The 6,395-nt window shown below is 49.2% G+C and overlaps 1 long non-coding RNA gene across 1 annotated transcript; it reads right to left on the bottom strand.

The window, feature by feature from the left end:
- Positions 1–556: 556 nt before the first annotated feature.
- On the bottom strand, positions 557–929 carry LOC311114838. Its single transcript, XR_014611162.1, has 3 exons — positions 881–929; positions 705–776; positions 557–640 (listed from the first exon to the last, which is right to left on the bottom strand). It is a non-coding gene; the product is annotated as an uncharacterized lncRNA (long non-coding RNA).
- Positions 930–6,395: the final 5,466 nt, after the last annotated feature.

Here is a 6,395-nt window from a genome sequence, read left to right as displayed (position 1 = left end):
CTCTCCACCTCTACTCTACCAGGCCTGTCCAACTCTACTCTACCAGGCCTGTCCACCTCTCCACCCCTACTCTACCAGGCCTGTCCACCTCTCCACCTCCACTCTACCAGGCCTGTCCACCTCTACTCTACCAGGCCTGTCCACCTCTCCACCTCTACTCTACCAGGCCTGTCCACCTCTCCACCTCTACTCTACCAGGCCTGTCCACCTCTCCACCTCTACTCTACCAGGCCTGTCCACCTCTCCACCTCTACTCTACCAGGCCTGTCCACCTCTACTCTACCAGGCCTGTCCACCTCTCCACCTCTACTCTACCAGGCCTGTCCACCTCTACTCTACCAGGCCTCTCCACCTCTCCACCTCTACTCTACCAGGCCTGTCCACCTCTCCACCTCTACTCAACCAGGCCTGTCCCCCTCTCCACCTCTCCTCTACCAGGCCTCTCCACCTCTCCACCTCTACTCTACCAGGCCTGTCCACCTCTCCACCTCTACTCAACCAGGCCTGTCCACCTCTCCTCTACCAGGCCTCTCCACCTCTCCTCTACCAGGCCTGTCCACCTCTACTCTACCAGGCCTGTCCACCTCTCCACCTCTACTCTACCAGGCCTGTCCACCTCTACTCTACCAGGCCTCTCCACCTCTCCACCTCTACTCTACCAGGCCTCTCCACCTCTCCACCTCTACTCTACCAGGCCTCTCCACCTCTACTCTACCAGGCCTGTCCACCTCTACTCTACCAGGCCTGTCCACCTCTACTCTACCAGGCCTGTCCACCTCTACTCTACCAGGCCTCTCCACCTCTACTCTACCAAGCCTCTCCACCTCTACTCTACCAGGCCTGTCCACCTCTCCAACTCTACTCTACCAGGCCTGTCCACCTCTACTCTACCAGGCCTGTCCACCTCTACTCTACCAGGCCTGTCCACCTCTACTCTACCAGGCCTGTCCACCTCTCCACCCCTACTCTACCAGGCCTGTCCACCTCTCCACCTCCACTCTACCAGGCCTCTCCACCTCTACTCTACCAGGCCTGTCCACCTCTCCACCTCTACTCTACCAGGCCTCCTCTCTTCTCCATCCATCCCTCCCTAACATCCCCTCTCTCACCGCAGCTCCTCAGACAAAAATAAACTGTTAGAAAAAAGAAATGTAAGATCCTTGAAAGACGCTCTCTGACACTACCAGGCCTGCCCACCTCACCTCTCCCATCCCTTCCACCCCCCCTCCCTTCCTTCCATCCATCCATCCATCCACCCCTCCCTTCCATCCATCCATCCACCCCTCCCTTCCATCCATCCATCCACCCCTCCCTTCCATCCATTCATCCACCCCTCCCTTCCATCATTCATCCACCCCTCCCTTCCATCATTCATCCACCCCTCCCTTACATCATCCATCCACCCCTCTCTTCCATCCACCCACCCCTCCCTTCCATCCACCCCTCCCTACATTCATCCACCCCTCCCTTCCATCATCCATCCACCCCTCCCTTCCATCATCCATCCACCCCTCCCTTCCATCATCCATCCACCCCTCCCTTCCATCCACCCCTTCCTTCCATCCACCCCTCCTTCCTTCCCTTCATCATCTCACAGTAACGATTAGAAAAGGCATTCGTCAAGCGACGCAGCCACTTGACATTTGTGTTGACATTTGAGCCTCGTTGAATCGTCCATGTCTGGAAATATGAGTGCATCATGTCATCCCCCTGAAGAATACTACAGCCTCAGAACCACCTCTACTTCCTTATCATCGTCCAGATTATACCTTCCCCATTATACTGAGCTAATAGTGCATGGAGATACTTTAAGAATGAATTTAGCAAATGCATCAAACACTTAAGAAGGGGATTTAGTATCGAAAGTCGTCGTACAGGGGCCCTCTAGGAAAGGAAATACTTAAGAATATGTAAATGATTCTGACGGGGAATAATAATAATGGTTTAACAGATTTGACTCGGGTCGGGAGGAGAACAATAAGAATTGTGCTCTTTTCCCCGGGTGGCGCTTGTCAATCAGGAAGAGGAGATTAAGGGGTCTGAGATGGTGGGAGACACACAGACATAGGTGTGCACACGCAAACACACACACACACACACACACACACACACACACACACGATTAGGGGGTCATGTTGATGTGACTGTGGAAAATGAAAGGAGAGGACAATAAAGTACTTTAATTTATTACAGGCAGATTTAGAACTATCAATACACTGGCTCTCATTGGAGCTGCTGGAATGACTAAATACCTGAGTGGTGTCTGAAGAGAGAGAGAGAGAGAGAGAAAGATGGGGAGGGAGAGAGAGGGAGAGAGAGAGAGAAGGGGGAAGAGCGAGAGAGGAGAGGGAAAGAAAGAAAGAGCGAGAGAGAGAGAGGGGGAGGAAGAGAGAGATGGAGAGATAGAGGGAGTAGGGGGAGAGAGAGAGAGAAAGAGAGGGGAGTGAGATAGCGGGAGAGAGAGCGAGCGATAGAGAGAGAGAGAAGGGTATGGGGTGGCTTTATGCTTCCCCCTACCTGTTAATCTGTGTTACTGCAGCTTCCCACTAAACTACCTCAGTCAGACAATGTTGCTTGATGCTCTACTGCAGCTTCCCACTAAACTACCTCAGTCAGACAATGTTGCTTGATGCTCTACTGCAGCTTCCCACTAAACTACCTCAGTCAGACCATGTTGCTTGACGCTACTGCAGCTTCCCACTAAACTACCTCAGTCAGACAATGTTGCTTGATTCTCTACTGCAGCTTCCCACTAAACTACCTCAGTCAGACAATGTTGCTTGACACTACTGCAGCTTCCCACTAAACTACCTCAGTCAGACAATGTTGCTTGATGCTCTACTGCAGCTTCCCACTAAACTACCTCAGTCAGACCATGTTGCTTGATGCTCTACTGCAGCTTCCCACTAAACTACCTCAGTCAGACCATGTTGCTTGATTCTCTACTGCAGCTTCCCACTAAACTACCTCAGTCAGACAATGTTGCTTGATGCTCTACTGCAGCTTCCCACTAAACTACCTCAGTCAGACCATGTTGCTTGATGCTCTACTGCAGCTTCCCACTAAACTACCTCAGTCAGACCATGTTGCTTGATGCTCTACTGCAGCTTCCCACTAAACTACCTCAGTCAGACCATGTTGCTTGATGCTCTACTGCAGCTTCCTTGGTGACTATGGTCCTAGCTGCCTTGAGATCATTGACAAGATCCTCCCGTGTAGTTCTGGGCTGATTCCTCACCGTTCTCATGATCATTGCAACTCCACAAGGTGAGATCTTGCATGGAGCACCAGGCCGAGGGAGATTGACAGTTCTTTTGTGTTTCTTCCATTTGCAAATAATTGCACCAACTGTTGTCACCTTCTCACCAAGATGCTTGGCGATGGTCTTGTAGCCCATTCCAGCCTTGTGTAGGTCTACAATCTTGTCCCTGACATCCTTGGAGAGCTCTTTGGTCTTGGCCATGGTGGAGAGTTTGGAATCTGATTGATTGATTGCTTCTGAGATTAGGAGCACTCCCTTTAAGAGTGTGCTCCTAATCTCAGCTCGTTACCTGTATATAAGACACCTGGGAGCCAGAAATCTTTCTGATTGAGAGGGGGTCAAATACTTATTTCCCTCATTAAAATGCAAATCAATTTATAACATTTTTGACATGCGTTTTTCTGGATGTTTTTGTTGTTATTCTGTCTCTCACTGTTCAAATAAACCTACCATTAAAATTATAGACTGATCATGTCTTTGTCAGTGGGCAAACGTATAAAATCAGCAGGGGATCAAATACTTTTTTCCCCTCACTGTACCTCAGTCAGACCATGTTGCTTGATGCTCTACTGCAGCTTCCCACTAAACTAGAATCAGCTGTGTAGTGTTAGGGCAAAAACCAAAACGTGCACCCCTTAGGGTCCCGAGGACCGAGTTTGGGAAACGCTGGTCTACTGGATTATCATAGTCATTTAGCAGACGCCCTTATCCAGAGACACTACAGTGTAGTGTGTTAGGGTAGTGTGTAGTGTGTAGTGTATTAGGGTAGTGTGTAGTGTGTTAGGGTAGTGTGTAGTGTGTTAGGGTAGTGTGTAGTGTGTGTTAGGGTAGTGTGTTAGGGTAGTGTGTAGTGTGTGTTAGGGTAGTGTGTTAGGGTAGTGTGTAGTGTGTTAGGGTAGTGTGTTAGGGTAGTGTGTTAGGGTAGTGTGTTAGGGTAGTGTGTAGTGTGTTAGGGTAGTGTGTTAGGGTAGTGTGTAGTGTGTGTTACGGGTAGTGTGTAGTGTGTGTTACGGGTAGTGTGTAGTGTGTTAGGGTAGTGTGTAGTGTGTGTTAGGGTAGTGTGTAGTGTGTTAGGGTAGTGTGTTAGGGTAGTGTGTTAGGGTAGTGTGTGTTACGGGTAGTGTGTAGTGTGTGTTAGGGTAGTGTGTAGTGTGTTAGGGTAGCGTGTAGTGTGTGTTAGGGTAGTGTGTAGTGTGTTAGGGTAGTGTGTAGTGTGTAGTGTGTTAGGGTAGTGTGTAGTGTGTTAGGGTAGTGTGTAGTGTGTGTTAGGGTAGTGTGTAGTGTGTTAGGGTAGTGTGTAGTGTGTTAGGGTAGTGTGTAGTGTGTTAGGGTAGTGTGTAGTGTATTAGGGTAGTGTATAGTGTGTGTTAGGGTAGTGTGTAGTGTGTTAGGGTAGTGTGTTAGGGTAGTGTGTAGTGTGTGTTAGGGTAGTGTGTAGTGTGTGTTAGGGTAGTGTGTAGTGTGTTAGGGTAGTGGGGCCCATAGGGTTGGTGCCCTAATGCCAGCCAGCTGTCCCAGTATCGATCCCCAGCTGGTCCCCTAGTGGGGGGGCAGGGGTCAGGGCAGAGGGGGGGGGCCGGGGGCCTGCTGTACACCTCCCAAAACGCCAATGGGACAGGAGAAGAGGAGAGGGGGGTAGAGGGGGAGAGGATGTCTTCTGTCACCAAGGGATAGATTCATTAGGATAAGTGCTAAAGGAGCAGGGTGTGTGTGTGTGTGTGTGTGTGTGTGTGTGTGTGTGTGTGTGTGTGTGTGTGTGTGTGTGTGTGTGTGTGTGTGTGTGTGTGTGTGTGCTCAACAATCAACTAAAGGGCTTTTAACACAGGCTCTAAGTCAATTGGTTTGTAATCACAACAAAGGTGCTGGTCAATATTCCCTATTGATCAAGACAGACTCCAATGTGAGCCCATATTCATCTTCATGTTCCAGCAACAATTGAAAGTGACAGAAAATGGGGTGAGTAAATAAGTGTGGGTGTGTGTCGGTGTGTCTGTGTGTGTGTCGGTGTGTCTGTGTGTGTGTCTGTGTGTCTGTGTGTGTGTGTGTGTGTGTGTCGGTGTCGGTGTGTGTGTGTGTGTCTGTGTGTGTCTGTGTGTCGGTGTGTGTGTCGGTGTCGATGTGTGGGTCGGTGTGTCTGTGTCTGTGTCTGTGTGTCTGTGACCACTAAAAGCTTGAGTAAACATCTTTCATTAATTGATCAACTTTGTCATAACGATGTTAAACTCTCCATCTCTGAGAAACACTGGTATCCTACTACGTATAATAAAATCTCTCTCTGAAGTACCATGTTACGTCTGGGAGATAGTGTAGACCTGGAAATAGTATGGCCATATTTTCCTCTCATCCCTCTCTCTCTCTGTTTATTAAAGCTCCTGAGGATGGGGAAATAAACAGAGAGAGAGAGAGAGATTACCATCGCTCCAATCTCTCTGTCCCTGTGTGTCACACCGCATGCAGAGAGGAGGAGATGAGGAGAGGAGAGGAGAGGAGAGGAGAGGAGAGGAGAGGAGAGGAGAGGAGAGGAGAGGAGGGGAGAGGAGGGGAGTGTACAGGTAAATACAGAGTCGTGTGATGATGATAATGATGATAAGTCTTCTTCCACTACACAACATGACATTCTGACAGACACACAGACACACCAGACAACCATGGCAAAAAATAAACCAGGAAGTAGACTTCAGCTATGGTTTAAAAGCCTCCTGCTGTGTGCTATAGCAGGAAAAGAAACCCTTGTGACTCTAGGTGACAACACAATGCTGGCTGTTTCCAACATGTGGAACGTTTATGTTTTGTTTCATTACCACAATACTTCTGAGTACTGTGATACTGGTATCGTGACAACCCTAACACACACACTCGTTAGCATTATGTTACAGTCGTCTCAGGATTCAGTATTCAGCCTGAGGTTGTGTTCTGTCCTCCTGATATGGGCAGTGTGTTCCTATCTTTGTCTCAGTGTGTGTGTGTGTGTGTCTGTATAGGTGTGTGAGAGACAGTGTGTGTGTGTGTGTGTGTGTGTGTGTGTGTGTGTGTGTGGTGTTGGGGAGAAAGGCCCAGGAATTGAGAACGAGGGTTAACCGTTATCCTAAAGTATTCTGCCTCCCTGTTGTCATGTGTTCCCTCTTCCTTTAAA

Source organism: Coregonus lavaretus, assembly GCF_964263955.1.
Source record: "Coregonus lavaretus genome assembly, contig: HAP1_SCAFFOLD_4226, whole genome shotgun sequence".
NCBI classification, from domain to species: Eukaryota; Metazoa; Chordata; class Actinopteri; order Salmoniformes; family Salmonidae; genus Coregonus; species Coregonus lavaretus.
Note: the sequence above shows the minus strand (reverse complement) of the source record. Positions and strands in the feature narration are given on the sequence as shown.